The sequence below is a fragment of the Mirounga leonina genome, unplaced genomic scaffold, assembly GCF_011800145.1.
Source record: "Mirounga leonina isolate KUSES-001 unplaced genomic scaffold, KU_Mleo_1.0 Mir_177, whole genome shotgun sequence".
NCBI lineage: Eukaryota > Metazoa > Chordata > Mammalia > Carnivora > Phocidae > Mirounga > Mirounga leonina.
In genome coordinates, this window is record NW_023270459.1 from 5,455,002 (window position 1) to 5,469,678 (window position 14,677).

Here is a 14,677-nt window from a genome sequence, read left to right on the forward strand (position 1 = left end):
GGGAGCCTGCTTCTCCCTCTGACCTCTCCCCTCTCATGCTGTTTCTCTCTCTCTCTCTCAAATAAATAAATAAATAAAATCTTAAAACCATAAAAAAAAAAAAAGAAAAACAATTTGGCAGTTTTCTTAAAATGTTAGACATACCCCATCATAATGACAGTCATTTCACCTGTAGGGATTAATCCAAATAAAAGCATATATCCGTACAAAGACTTGCACATCGATGTTGATAGTTTTGTTTATTGAAGCCAGAAACTGGAAACAACCCAAAAGTCTAACAATGTGTGACTAGATAAACAAATGGCGCTATATCCTTATAAAGGAATGGACTATTGATACCCTCAGGAACAGGGGTGAATCTAAAAATAATTAAGCCTGATTTCGAACGCTCTCAAAGCCCGTAGTATATGACTCCACTTACATACAACTCCATAAAGCGCAAACTCATCTATGGTGACTGAAAGCAGATCTATGGTTTTGTAAGGAGTGGTTATGGTAGACTGTGCCTGGGAGGAGGGATTACAAATGGGCAGAAGGAAACTTTTGGGGGTGATGGTTATGTTCATTCTCTTGACTGGGGGTTGGGGACTGGGAAGGCTGGGAGGCTGAGAAGGCGGGCGCAGGAGCCGAAGCCGAGGCTAACGCTGAAGCAGCGCAACAGGTAGCTCGCCCGTGCGCCAGGCACCGGGCCGGCGCACCGGGCACCAGTCCAGCGCTACCTCCCAGCCTGCCCCGCGTTTTCGGGCGCAGGCGCAGTGAGGCGGGCGGCGGAGGGCCGGCCCCGAGGTCCGGTGGGTGTGACTCGGCCCCTAGCCCCGCCCCGGCCGCGGCCACACCCCTCGCCCCGCCTTCTGGCTCAGGACCCTGGGGAGGTGCTGCTGACCACCTCCGAGCTGCTTCCCGCCCGCAGGTGAGTGAGGTGCTGCGATTGCGCGCCCGGCGTTATATTTGCGCCTACTGGTCTGCCTGCAGAGAAGGAGGGAAGTTGCGGGTGCCGAGTGGGGTGATCTTCCCCCGTCCCTCTGCTCACTTAGGACAGAGTCCCCGAGTCCTGTCGGGAGTGGGACAACCACCCAGGAGATGCTCAGGAACATTACTGCAAAAAAGGTGCTGCATCTGAGTGGTTTGCTTCTTCCGGGGTGGGGAGTTTTCGGTGAAAATACAGTTCTTCCTTCCCGAGTGTATGAAAGATAACCTATTTAAAAATAAAAACAAAGTCCCCATCCCCATCTAGAAATGAAAGGGTTCTTAGGGGCAGATCTATTAGATAGCCACCAGAAAGGTATGTGTTCGTAGTTTTTCGTGATGCAAATCAAAATACAATATATTCTTATCAAAATATTGTTCTGCTACTCAGTTTCATTTGTGAAGACCCCCTTAACTGTACTAGGTGCGTGCCAATATAGTATGTGAGTGCTTGAAGAAAGTGAGGCACAGTGAAGCAAAGTTGCCTCCCAGAGATTTCACACCTATCATCTGGAAGAGTCAAGATCAGAATCTCATTATTCTGGCTTCAGAGTTTGTGCTGTTCTTGACTATTTGATATTGCCTCCTGGCCACATTCTTGTCAAACTGTGGGTAGATATTTACTTCAATTGCTTTTTTTTTTTTAAAGAATAAAATGGCTGGATCCTGGATACTAATTTGCCTCACTAATAAAGGAGGCAGAAGTTACCCAGGGTAATCTGATGTGCTCCATTCATCCCCGAACTTAAAAGGCATCAGTTAGGAAATTGTTATTTTACTCACAATCAAGTTATGAAAAACTTATTTATGACTCAAAAAACTCGTTTCATTTTTGTTTTCAAGTAGTTGAATCTGTGTGTGAGAATAGCTGCAGTTTTATGGTAATTTTAGTCCATTCTTTAGAGTTCCAGTGGCTCCCCTTAGAGAGGAGAGCCATCCTCACTTGGGGCGGGCCCCACAGTCCTTTTCCTATGCTGCACAGTGGCTGCTAGTCAGGGGGAATAGACTCATAAGCAGCCATGACTCATAAGTGCTTGGCAGGCTGCTAAATTTTGTTTTCCCACTATAGCAATCGTTAAACACTTGGGAACAATAATAAAAACTCTCAATAGATGACAAATGAAAGTACAGATTTCCCTTACAAAATAGTGGTATGGCTTTCTTCTATGTAGACAAATCATGTTAAGTAGACTTTAGAGGTTCTGGTTATGTTTAATTTCAGTGGTATCTGTTTCTCATAAGATGTACAGTTTTGCAGATGAGTTTTCTCTTTCCTTCCTGTCTGGTCGTTTTCTGGTTTTAATAGTTGCCATCACATTTTCTCTGTCTGCCCCCAGCCCAGAACCAAATCTTCTTACCATACTTGGCTGCCTTTGTTCTGTGATCACATTTGGGAATCTTGAATCCAACTAGGCTCGAATCCTCTGTTCTTCACCTCCCCAGACCCATAGCCTTCTGTGAAGTCAGGGCAGTTAGCCCCACTTGGTGGCTGTCTTTTTCAGCTTCTTTTATTTTAATTAATTAATTAATTAAATTTAAATTCAAATCAGTTAACATACAATGTATGTATGTTACTACATATGTATACTATATGTAGTTTTAGGGATTTTTCAGCTTCTTTTTAAGAGGAAGAGCCTCAAGACTCGGAGTTTGGCTTGGGACTATAGTCTTGCAGAAAGCAAGAGTCCTTTATCCCATAGGAACACAGGTCCTGTTTGCCAGGGCTGGGACCCGTCCCTCGGCCCCAGTAAGCCTGGGGCTGCCCTCTTGCCACCACTGTGTATATCTCTGTACCTTGTCCACTGAGATGATTTTCCTATTCTTGAGCCTAACTGTGGCTTACTGGTTTTCTCTTTTTATATTTTACCACTCATTGTAAGCTCTCAGAGGACAGGAACTGTCAGTTTTATGCATCACTATCTTTAGCATTCAGAATGGAACCTGACACATGGTAGGTATCCAATAAATATTCATTGGATAAATAAATGAACAGAATGCTTTGTTTTGAAAAAGAGTCTGTCCAAGTGTAAACTTAAGAATCATCCAGAAGTGGAATTTGACATGTTCTTCTGGATATGCATTCTGAATAGCAAAATATGTTAGTATTCCAATATTCACCTCTAATTGTCTCTTTTTAAAAACCACATACAAACTTTCCACTCTTATCTTTGTTTCATATCTAATAGATTTGCTTTATAATGTCATAAAGCTATCTGAAAATAATAATCAGATTATTTTCATTAGCAATATATTTCTGTAGAATGGAGAATTCTGTTTAAAGCTTCTAATTTTATCAGGTTCGTATTGTATTAGTTATCAATTTCTGGGTGACAAATTACCCCACAGCTAAATGAGTTAAAACAGCAATCAGTTTGTTATTTCCTCGTAGTTTTGTGGGACAGGAATTCAGAGAGAACACAGTGCGGAGGAATCATTTATGCTTCTCGATGTCTGAGACCTCAACTGGGGGCTGGCTAGGCATGTCTCTCTATTCATGCAGCTTCAGGACGTCCCTATATGTGTCTCCAGTACGGTGGCCTTAGGGTAGTTGGAATTCTCACATGGTGGCTGAGGGCTCCGAGACAAACTGTTTCAAGACACAAGAAAAAGAAGCTGCTTGTTTCTTAAGGTCTGGGCCTGAAACTGGCATGACATCACTCTTGCAGTATTCTGCTGGTCAACGCAGTTATAGAACCTGCCCAAATTTGAGAGGCAGTGACACCTCTAATGGGAACACTGTCAATTTATGGCCACCTTTAATCCAGCACATTGGCTATTAGAAAAATATCTTTGTTATAAGACATCTCATAACCTGCCACACTCTGGACATTTCTTTTATAGATAGCATCCCCAACAAAAACAGCTCCATTTTTGCTCAAACATACTCAAGGAGGTGAAAAAAAGCCTTTGTTTTGATGTTAGGCCGGCCTCTAATCTTAACTTTGAGATCAAGTGAATCATGAAAATCGACAATTGATTTGATCACCAAGAGTCCTCATTTTATAGCTAATCTTTTTGAAGTTTGTGATACAAAACTCTAGTTAAAGCAATAGCTATGGTGATCCCCAGGGAAAGTGGAAATTTCTGGGATACTGAAAATCTGAGCCATGTGTGATGTCAATGCGTTGGATATAAATCCTCCAAGTTGCATTTGAAGTAGAGTAAACTGGCTAAGTAAGAGACAACAGCTGTAAAAAGAGAGAGAGAAAGAGAGAGAACAGCTGTAATCTTAAAGAGAGGAGATATGGCCTTGACATTAGAAAAAGGCAGCTAGGGGCTCCTGGGTGGCTCAGTTGGTTAAGTGACTGCCTTTAGCTCAGGTCATGATCCCAGAGTCCTGGGATCAAGCCCCACATCAGGCTCCCTGCTCAGTGCGGGGGGCCTGCTTCTCCCTCTCCCTCTGCCACTCCCACTGCTTGTGCTCTCCTGTACTCTCTCTGTCAAATAAATAAATACATAAAACTCTCCTGCTCTCTCTCTGTCAAATGAATGAATGAATGAATGAATGAATGAATGAATGAATGAATAAGAAGAAGAAAGAAAAGGCAGCTATAGGGTGCCTGGGTGGCTCAGTCAGCTGAGCATCTGACTCTTGATTTGGGCTGCTCCCCACTTTGCATGCTCGCATGCTCTCAGTCTCTCTCTCTAAAAACAAAACAAAACAAAACAAAACAAAAGGCAGCTAGTTAGCAGCAATGGGTGCTGTTGAGGCTGAATGGGCAGGACTTTTGCACCTCATGTGGGAAAGGAGGGAAGGGACCAGCTGATCCCTCCACACTTTGAGTCTTGGTGGCTGGAGATGGAGACTCCTCTCCCTGAGGCAGGGAGTCGGGAGGATGAGCTTTTGTTACAGGATGGAGATGATTATGAAATCCAAGATATCCCACATGAACTGGAAACATGAATGCATAGTTCACCAGATAGAAAATGAGAATTGCCAGGCCTCTACTTGGGGGCTAGGTGACTTGGGACATTACATTCCTTGGGCGTGTAGACTAGAGACCAGGTAGCACTTGGTTTGTTGTTCTGCTAGGAGTTTAGATGTTCTTTTACAGGTAGCGTAAATCTGCTGAAGAATGTTTAATGAGGGAGTGACATAATAAATTATGAATTTTAGGAAGATCACTCTGTTGGCATTGTAGAGAAAATTTTTTAAGGATTTTATTTATTTGAGAGAGAGAGAATGGTGGGAGGGCCAGAGGGCATTGTAGAGAAATTTTTTTTTTTTAAGATCTCATTTATTTATTTGAGAGAGAGAGAGAGAAAGTGGTGGGAAGGCCGGAGGGAGAGGGAGAAGCAGAATCTTGGCTGAGCAGGGAGCCTGACGCGGAGCTCAATCATGGAACTCCAGAATCATGACCTAAGCTGAAGGCAGACACTTAACCAACTGAGCCACTCAGGCGCCCCAGCATTGTAGAGAATTAATTAGGAAAGTCTAAGTCCAGTTATTACAGTCTATTTCATTAATCCAGGGGTGTGAACTAAGCCTGGGTCATTAGTAATGAAATAAGGGGACATATCTGAGAGTCAGAGTTAACTCTAAAGGGTTTGGTAATAGAGTAGATGAAGGTGGCAGGAAGAGGAAGAGAGAAGTCTAGAACGAGTTGAGCTTGAAGACTATGAAATAAATGGTGATGTGCTAACTAAGATAAAAAATAGGAGGAGGGGCGCCTGGGTGTCTCAGTTGGTTAAGCATCTGCCTTCGGCCCAGGTCATGATCCCAGGGTCCTGAGATAGAGTCCCGCATTGGACTCCTTGCTCAGTGGGGAGTCTGCTTCTCCCTCTGCCTCTGCCCCTCCCCCTGCTTGTGCTCTCTCTCACTCTCTGACAAATAAATAAATAAAATCTTTTAAAAAATAGGAGGAAAAGGTTTGGAAAGAAGAATGGGGTTTGATTATTTACACTAATCAGGGTGTAATTTATATATAGTGAAATGCATAGATCTCAAGTATACAGTTCTTTTTAAGATTTTATTTATTTTTTTGACAGAGAGACACAGCGAGAGAGGGAACACAAGCAGGGCGGGTAGGAGAGGGAGAAGCAGGCTTCCCGCCGAGCAGGGAGCCCGATGCGGGGCTCCATCCCAGGACCCTGGAACCATGACCTGAGCCGAAGGCAGACGCCTAACGACTGAGCCACCCAGGCGCCCCAAGTGTACAGTTCTTTTACATGATTCTGCCACAGTTGATCTCTGTGCCAATGGACACCTGGGCTATTTTCAATGTTGTCACTAATATAAATAAAACTCCTATAAACATTCTTGTACAAGGCTTTTTGTGGATGTACATTTTTATTTCCATTGGATAAATACCTAGGAGTAGGATTGCTGAATTTAAATCAACAACCTGCTTAAGAGTTCTTCAAAGTGGGAGCGCCTGGGTGGCTCAGTCGGTTAAGCTGCTGCCTTCGGCTCAGGTCACAATCCCGGGGTTCTGGGATCGAGCCCCGCATCGGGCTCCCCGCTCAGCGGGAAGCCTGCTTCTCCCTCTCCCTCTGCCTGCCTCTCTGCCTACTTGTTCTCTCTCTCTCTCTAATAAATGAATAAAATCTTAAAAAAAAAAAAAAAGAGTTCTTCAAAGTGTTTGTGCTGTTGTACTCTCTACCAGCAAAATATCAGAGTTCCAGTTGCTTCTGATCTTCACCAACACTTGGTGATGTCAGTCTTTTTACATGTCATCCCTGCACAGGGGCCATGTTAATCTTTGTATTGTTCCAGTTTTAGTGTATGTGCTGAAGTGAACATGTCAGTCTTTTTCATATGAACTATCCTACAGCGGGGTAGAGGTATCTCCTTGTGGTTAATTTGCATTCTGCTGATGATGTATGATGCTGAGACCATTTTCATGTGCTCACTGGTCATTCAGTTGTCTTTTGTTAATTGTCCGCTCAGGCCCTTTGAAAAAATTGGGTTGTCCGCTTATTATGAGGTTGTAGAAGCTCTTTATGTATTCTAGATACAAGTCTTTTGTCCGATCATGTATGTACTGAGAATATTAATCCCAAACTATAGCTTGCCAATTAATATTCCTTTTTTTAAGAATGACTATTTTTTTTATTAGTTTCAGAGATAGAATTTGGTGATTCATCAGTTGCATATAACACCCAGTGCTCATTACATCAAGTGCCCTCCTTAAAGCCCATCACCCAATTATCCCTTCCCCCCACCTCTTTTTTTTTTAAAGATTTTTATTAATATTTTTTAGAGTGTGGGTGGGGAAGGGCAGAGAAAGAGGGAGAGAGAATCTCAAGCAGACTCCCTGCTGAGTGTGGAGCCTGACATGCGGCTCAATCTCACGACCCTGAGATCATGACTTGAGCCAAAATCGAGAGTTGGATACTTAACTGACTGAGCCACCTAGGTGCCCTGCCAATTCATATTCTTTTTAAAAAGATTTTATTTATTTATTTTTGCGAGAGAGAGAGTGCGCACGTGAGAGCGAGCAAGTGAGTGGGTGCGCATGGGTGGTGGGAGAGGGGCAGAAGGAGAAGCAGACGCCCTGCTGAGCACGGAGCCCAATGCAGGACTGGATCCCAGTACCCTGGGATCATGCCCTGAGCCAAAGGCAGATGCTTAACCGACTGAGCCACCCAGGCACCCTGCCAACTAATATTCTTAATGCAGTTTTAAATCCTGTATCTTGGGAAGGTGCTTGCAAGTGGATGGACTCTCCCTTCTTCGACTTATGTTCCAGTCCTCTTGATCAAACACTCTAGAACCCAATCTTACCAGTGCTCTCCTGGCTTTTGCTGGCACATGCTAGCTTCTTTGGGCTATAGTCCCTTTCCTTCCTTATCAGGCTCAATGGGTTATATTGTGACTCAATACTAATTTTAAGATTAAATCACCATTTGGAGATTAAAATCCTGGTGGCTGGGAAGGACAGGTCCTGAGGATGCACACCCCCTGCAGAGATGGGGGTGGGTGGGTGAACATTGTCTCGTGGGGGAGCGGCCTCTGCATCATCTCCAAGAGGGGGGGAATGAGAGGTTAGCTCTTAATGGGAAGGAGTGGGCTACTTCTGTAGGCTCAGAGGGCTCAGGGGAATCTAGGTATTCAAGATTTTCAGGACCATCAGTCCAGATAATTCATTCCGTTTTTTCCCCACTGGGCTCTGACCTTGGCGCAGGAGACTTGCCTTCATGGGGAATTTATCCTTCTGTGGAGTTTGGCTATTGTGACCATTCACTCTTGGGCCTGGTCCCTGCTCAGCAGGGAGTCTGCTTTTCCCTCTCCGTCTGCCCCTCCCCCCACTTGTTCTCTCTCTCAAATAAATAAATAAAATAAAAAAGAAGAACATACTTCTTCTTTTTTTTTTTCCTATCAAGAACATTCTTGATGAGTAAAACTGGCTTTCCCCCCCACCCTCCACGGTGAGGGCGTGGCTTTGAAGAACGCAAGTGATTCTGACAGTTTGGTGCCAGGACCTTGACTTGTGCTCAGGCATCAGCCCCCCTCTGTCACATCTGTTCCCCTGCATCTGGGGGACTGCTATCCTAACTCCTCCTATGCTAGGTAAAATTTTGCCTGCTTTTGAACTTCATGTAAATGAAACCACAGAATATGTACTTTTTTGTGCCCATCTCCTTTCGCTCAGCATTACATTGGTGAGATTCATATGTATGTGGTGTTGCAGATTGCCCATTCTTATTGCTATTTATATTTTCCTTGTGTAAATATTTATCCCTTCCGTGACAGATGGTTGTTACATATGTGATGAGCACAGCAATCATGTTTAGAGAAGGTGACTCACTCTGTTGTACGCCTGAAACGAATGCAACGTACTGTGTCAACTCTACTCAAATAAAAAAAAAAATTAAAGATACCTGCATGTTCCTGTTGGTATTTACCCATGAGTAGAATGGCTGGATTGTAAAATATGTGTGTATTCAGCTTTAGCAACTATTGTCAGTTGGTTTTCTAGGACGTTATTTTTTTTGAAATAATAAAATTAGGTCGGAGAAACAACTTTGATGTGTAGGTAACAAAATAAGAGCTGTGAAAATGTGTCCTTGGTTGGGGAGGCAGTGTGGGGCTACACTGTTCAGAGCCTGAAAGGCATGTGAAGGGGAGGCGGGCCAGCTAGTACAATGAAGATGGGGCGAAGTTGAATCTTGGGTCCACTGCTTACATTCTCTCTTACCTTGGCCGAGTGACTTAACCTTCTTCAACCTTAGTTTCCTCATCTGTAAAATGGGGGTAGTACACACCTAAAAGGGTTGTTTTGAAGATGAAATGAATCATGTAGGGAAACTGCTCAGAGGAGGGCCTGGTACCCAAGACACCCCCAAAGTATTCGTTTCTTTCCTTTTGAAGGATTTGATTTGGAGGTATTAGGAGAGTGATAATATTTGAGTGGGAAGCTATATCATTAACTGTATATCCTTTAAAGTGTTTAATAAAATAAAGGTAAGTCTGAGACTGAACTGTTAGAGGCTCAATATCCTAGTTTTATGCTGGTGGTTATGTTTTATGCCAAGCACAGAAAGGGAGTGGGTGCATTTTAGGCTTCTTTCTCAAGATGCCATTTTGCATAATACACAGACTTGCCCCCATATTTGCAGTGCTTTGAAGAGTAGAAACAACTCACTGCACTCACATGCCAACAGCATCTGTCACAGAGGATGAAGCCCTACAGGTAAAGAGTAGAGACCCAGGATGCAAAAAATTGGTCTTTGTCTCAGCTGTAAAGATGTGGCCATTGCCTTTACAGCCAAAGAAAGGCAAAGCAACAGGATCTGAAGGCTCCAGGTCTTAGAGTGAGCACTGATGTCAGGTACAAGAGAGGGTAAGGAACAGCATCAGGATCTTTACGTTGTACTCACAGATCTCATAAGAATATTAATAAACGGACTTGATGGGAACAAAATGAGGTGAGCTGGTGATGCAGGTGTTTTGTCTGGAGGTAAGGGAGGAGTGAGCAGAGTGGGGGCATCTTCTGCTTATGCAGGGGGTGTGGGCTGAGTAAAGACTTGTCTTCTTTAAGCTCATTGAGACACAGAGCTTGAATATGTCAGCCTGCTATTTGGTTATCTGTGATCTCTTCCAAATGAACAAAGTACGTGCTGCAGTGAACATCCTGGAGATACTCATCCAGAAACTGTTGTAGACGGGTAACTGTTCTCAAAGCAGATGTAAAAACTGGAAAGCTCTCTGACAGGGAGGCTGAGTGGAATTGTGGCAGCTTCCTCTCTTCTTTCAGTCTCCTACCATGCCAGAATAATCTTCCTAAAATACCACACTGATCATGGGAAAGCCCTCCATTGAAACTTGAGGTGGCTCTCATTGCCTGTAAGATAAGTTTCAGACTTCTCATCCTGGCATTAATGGTTCTCAGTGATTGACCTCATTCTGTTGTGAGCCTTTTTTTTTTTTTTAAAGATTTTATTTATTTATTTGTTCAGAGCGAGAGAGTGAGTACAAGCAGGGGAAGGGCAGAGGGAGAGGGAGAAGCAGACTCCCCGCTGAGCAGGGAGCCGGACGCGGGACTCGATCCCAGGACCCTGGGATTATGACCTGAGCTGAAGGCAGCCCCTTAATGGACTGAGTCACCCAGGCGCCCCTAAGCAAGCATTACTATTAAGAGCTCACGAACTCGTACTTAGTTTAGGCTCACTGAATAGTAAAAAGAAAAGGATGAATTAATTTTAACACTGTTTGAAATTTATAAACGAAATTGTATGAACTCCTAGAATATTCACTTTTGGATCCCGATTATTTTTGACGTTTGAAAGATGACAGCAGTGTGACTTCCCTTTGTGGCAGGTAAGTGCTGCCCCCCAGTTTTATATGTTCGACTCCTGTCTTTGCTGACATTGGGAATGACGTTTCTGGAGAAACTTTCTGAAACACTCAACAGGGGTTAACATCTAGGGCACAGCTAATTTTTCATTTGTAGCTTGTTGGAGTTGACAGATCATTATTTTAACTATGTGGCATATTTAATATCTTCAGTTTAACCCTCTCACTCAACTATTCTAGAACACTGGCAAGCCTGTTCTAGGACAGAAGGTACTGTAGGGGACTGAATATAGAGTTGTTTGCAAGGTGCACTGCTTTGGCCATGGTTGTATGCAGACAACTCTGAACATTGTCCATTTTTAAGTATTCAAAAAATATTTTTAGTTGTGGCTGAGGATGGAAAGTGAAGTGTTTGGAGTGGATTAAATTTCAATCCAGGGCAAGCTTATACATGACACTGCAGGTTTCCAGAGTGGTCAGCAAGCTCTGGTGGTGGTTCTCTACCCCTCCGCTTCACGTTGTAGGACTTCCTGTTCCACACCGTCAGGAGCAATGCCCATCTCCTTCTGCCCCTAGGTTCTGCATTCATGGCATTTCTTTTGCTAGGAACATTCTTTCCTCTACTCTTATGTATCTACTTGTTAATTTTTGGAAATTGAAAATGCACAGCAAAGTCAAAGAAGAAAACAACGATCATCCACATTCCTACCACTCAGGACTAGGCACTGCTAACATCTTTTCATATCTGCTTTAAACAGTATTTTTAAGAAAAATCACCATCAGTTTATGTGATATTGTGATTTATTTACTTATTTATATATTTTTAAAGATTTATTTATTTATTTGAGAGAGAGAGTGAGAGCACAAGCAGGGGGAGCGGCAGAGGGAGAGGGAGAAGCAGGCTTCCCGCCGAGCAGGGAGCCCGATGCGGGGCTCGATCCCAGAACCCTGGGATCATGACCTGAGCCGAAGGCAGATGCTTAACTGACTGAGCCACCTAGGCACCCTGTGATATTGTGATTTATAAGAAATAGATATTTTGGAAAAAAAAAAGAAATATATATTTTGTCATTCAGATAATCAGATGTATATTACTCATATATCTGGTTTTTCTCTGTGGGTCCTGGCTCACATTTCCCTCAACCCTCGGAATTTCCTAAGTGGTAGGAGCTTAAGGGTTTTTCTTATATTATGTTAATAAAATGACTTTTAGAAAGCACCTAAGGATGAGGGTTGGTTGCCAGGAGAACCCATCATGTAATTAAAGGGTTGGAACTTTCAGTTCCACACCCAGACCTTTGGGGGAAGGGAGAGGGGCTGAAGGTTGAATCAGTCGCCAATGACCACTGATTTAATCAATCATGCCTATATAATGAAGCCTCCATAAAAACTATGTTTCTCTGAGGAATGGAGTTCAGAGAGCTTCAGTGTTGATGAGCACATGGAGATTTGGGGAGGGTGACATGCCTGGAGAGGTCCTGGAAGCTCTGTGCCCTTTCCCCGTACCTTGCCCTATGCATCTCTTCCATCTGGCTGTTTCTGAGTTATATACTTTTATAATAAACTGGTAATCTAGTAAGTAAAATGTTTCTGAGTTTTGTGAGCTGCCCTAACATATTAATCCATGAGAGGGGACCAGGCAGGGGTCACTGGAGCCTCTAATTTATGACCTCTTGCTCAGAAGCCCAGGAGACAAACTGGGCTTGCAACTGCTGTCTGAAATTGGGGGTGGGGTATTTGGGGGGGCAGTCTTGTAGGACTGAGCCCTTAACCTATGTAATCTGGTGCCAACTCCAGGTAGAGAGTGTCAGAATTGAGTTGAATTGTGGGACACCCTGCTCGTGTCCCGAAAATTGGTGCTGTGAAGGAACCCCACTCCCACTTACATGGAAATTGGGCCCCAGAACCTTTTTAGTTTGGAAAGGTGGTGGGTTTTTGTTGTTGTTGTTGTTGTTGTTGTTGTTTTATCTTTTTTTTTTTTTAAAGATTTTATTTATTTATTTGAGAGAGAGAGAATGAGAGACAGAGAGCACGAGAGGGAAGAGGGCAGAGGGAGAAGCAGACCCCCCACTGAGCAGGGAGCCCAATGCGGGACTCGATCCTGGGACTCCAGGACCATGACCTGAGCCGAAGGCAGTCGCTTAACCAACTGAGCCACCCAGGCGCCCTCATCTTTTTTTTTTTTTTTTTTAAGATTTTTATTTATTTGACAGAGAGTGAGAGACAGAGAGAGAGAGCAAGGGAGCACAAGCAGGGGGAACAACAGAGGGAGAGGGAGAAGCAGGCTCTCCACTGAGCAGGGAGCCCGTGTTTTTGTTTTTTTAGAGAGAGAGGGAGAGAGAGAGCATGCGAGCACATGAAGGCATTGGGGGGAGGGGCAGAGGGAGAGAATTTTTTTTTTTAAAGATTTTATTTATTTGACAGAGAGAAAGAGAGAGAGTACAAACAGGGGGAGCTGCGGGCAGAGGGAGAAGCAAGCTTCCCACCAAGCAGGGAGCCTGATGTGGGGCTCTATCCCAGGACGCTGGAATCATGACCTGAGCCGAAAGGCAGGCACTTAATGACTGAGCCACCCAGGTGCCCCAAAGAGAGAGAGAATCTTAAGCAGGCTCCACGTACAGCATGGAGTCCGACAGGGGGCTCAATTTCATAACCCTGAGATCATGACCTGAGTTGAAACCAAGAGTCGGTTGCTTAACTGACTGAACCACCTAGGCGCCCCAGAACTTTTTAGTTTGATGACAATATTTATTTATTCTAGAGAGTTCAAATAATGCACAGAACTGCAATGATAAAATTTTAAAAATATATAACCCTTTCCAAATCCCACCATTAACATTAAATAGGCATCATATCAGACATACATACACACATGTGCACACATTCTTTCCTTCAGCGCTTGGAGGGCATTTCTTTCTTTCTTTTTTTTTTTAAGGTTTTATTTATTTATTTGAGAGAGAGAGAGAATGAGAGATAGAGAGCATGAGAGGGAAGAGGGTCAGAGGAAGAAGCAGACTCCCTGCTGAACAGGGAGCCCGATGCGGGACTCGATCCTGGGACTCCAGGATCATGACCTGAGCTGAAGGCAGTCGCTTAACCAACTGAGCCACCCAGGTGCCCCTTGGAGGGCATTTCTGTGTTATCTTTTGGCTCTGTGTGCTGTTGTGGGAAAGTCTGAGGCCATCTTGAATCTTCTTCTTGGTACCCGAAGAAGTCCTTAGGGTTGAAGTTCAATGGCTTTAGTAGGATATTAAGCTTCTTATGTCAAATTTCTTGTTATGTGGTATGCCCTTTCAATATGCAGACTTTCCCTCCCAAATTCAGGGAAATTATCTTGTGTGTTTTCTTTTTTTTTTTTTTAAGATTTTATTTATTTATTTATTTGAGAGAGAGAGAGAGAGAGAGAGAAACAGCATGAGAGGGGATAGGGTCAGAGAGAGAAGCAGGCTCTCCGCCGAGCCGGGAGCCCGATGTGGGACTCGATCCCAGAACCCTGGGATCATGACCTGAGCCGAAGGCAGTCGCTTAACCAACTGAGCCACCCAGGCGCCCTTGTGTGTTTTCTTTGAAAACTGCCTTTCCATTTGCTGGGTTTTCACAGCGGGGACACCAATCATCCTGTCCCCTGACCTCCATAGTCATAAATTTCACTCTCATTGCTTTAATTTCTTTTACTGTTGAGTCTTTGTTCACTGCCATTCCTGTAAACCCTTTTTTCCTTATCTGTCATAAATTTGATCATGGGTTGTGGTCTGGTTTGTTGCCATGTCTGTTGTATTGACTTGTTCTGTAATGTTTCAGTCTTTTCTTCCTTTCTTCCTTCCTTTCTTTCTTTCTTTCTCTCTCTCTCTCTCTCTCTCTTCCTTCCTTCCTTCCTTCCTTCCTTCCTTCCTTCCTTCCTTCCTTCCTTCCCTCCCTCCCTCCCTCCCTCCCTCCTTCCCTCCCTCCCTCCCTCCCTCCCTCCCTCCCTCC

At 43.9% G+C, this 14,677-nt stretch overlaps 2 pseudogenes; one reads left to right on the forward strand and one right to left on the reverse strand.

Annotated features, from left to right (window-relative positions):
* LOC118022783 overlaps positions 1–14,677 on the forward strand; it is a 39,918-nt pseudogene that overhangs the window by 9,455 nt on the left and 15,786 nt on the right.
* On the reverse strand, positions 6,610–6,709 carry LOC118022929 (annotated as a pseudogene).